Source organism: Erythrolamprus reginae, chromosome 3 (genome assembly GCF_031021105.1).
Source record: "Erythrolamprus reginae isolate rEryReg1 chromosome 3, rEryReg1.hap1, whole genome shotgun sequence".
Taxonomy (NCBI): Eukaryota; Metazoa; Chordata; class Lepidosauria; order Squamata; family Dipsadidae; genus Erythrolamprus; species Erythrolamprus reginae.
In genome coordinates, this window is record NC_091952.1 from 203,424,226 (window position 1) to 203,425,365 (window position 1,140).

Below are 1,140 nucleotides of genomic sequence, written 5' to 3' on the forward strand. Positions count from 1 at the left end.
TTTAAAGGACTCTTGTCTAGGATCACAAAAATAAATTCCACCAGAGGTGATTGTAATCCAGTACAGTACAATATTCTTTGTAGGTAGCAAGATTGGAATTCAGGCTTTGACCTGGTGATTTTGTTTATGTATGACAGGAAGCATCTGTAGCAACTAAAGGTGTTTCCAAGCAAAAGGGCTGACACCATCCAGACCTCAGTTTCTGTACGAAGGAAACAAACTTATTGTATTGTATTTTTCAACTAAAAAAGTTCTAATTAGTCAGCAAATTCTGATTTTTGTATATAATTTAAAACGGTGGCAAGGAAGGAATATGCAACTAAAATACATAACTATGTACCTCTTTATTTTCTAATCTCAGCTTGTATAATCTTTCTAATATATTAAAACTTTGCTCCTTCTTTACTGAAGCAAACACAAAAATTAATACACACACACACACAAATATTTATTTATTTATTGGATTTATTAATATAAAATTCATACATGCATGTGTACACACATTTATATTTATATACACACACACAAATATATAAACACTGCTCGAAAAAAATAAAGGGAACACTTAAAAAGCAGAATATAACTTCAAGTAAATCAAACTTCTGTGAAATCAAACTGTCCACTTAAGAAGCAACACTGATTGACAATTATACATGCTGTTGTGCAAATGGAACATTGATCATATATATATATTAGATCAACATTTTGGATAAATTTCTTCAACTTCTTTTGTACCAGGAATGGGAAAATTCTTGATTCACTACATGCAAAATCAACTTTATTTAATTGAGAAGTTAAAAAGCAATAAATATACACATCAATTAAAAATAGTATGCTTCATATTTTAAAGCACAACTGTTGCTTAGCCACTGAGGAGCAAGCCTTGTTTGCCCCAGATTACTTAAACTCTAACAGTTTTTCAGAAACAAAAAGTATATGGGAATGCAATTTCTAAGGTTAATTGTGACAGGGAAGCGCATCAGTGAGAGAGCTTATGTATTTTTTTAAAAAAACGACTTCTATTGTTCTCAAAGTTTTAAAAAACCATCTTCATATTCTGTGGCTGTCACACTGTTTTATGTGAATGGATAACATTACAGGGAAAATATTGCAGGGTGTTTTTTTCTTTTTACAGATGGC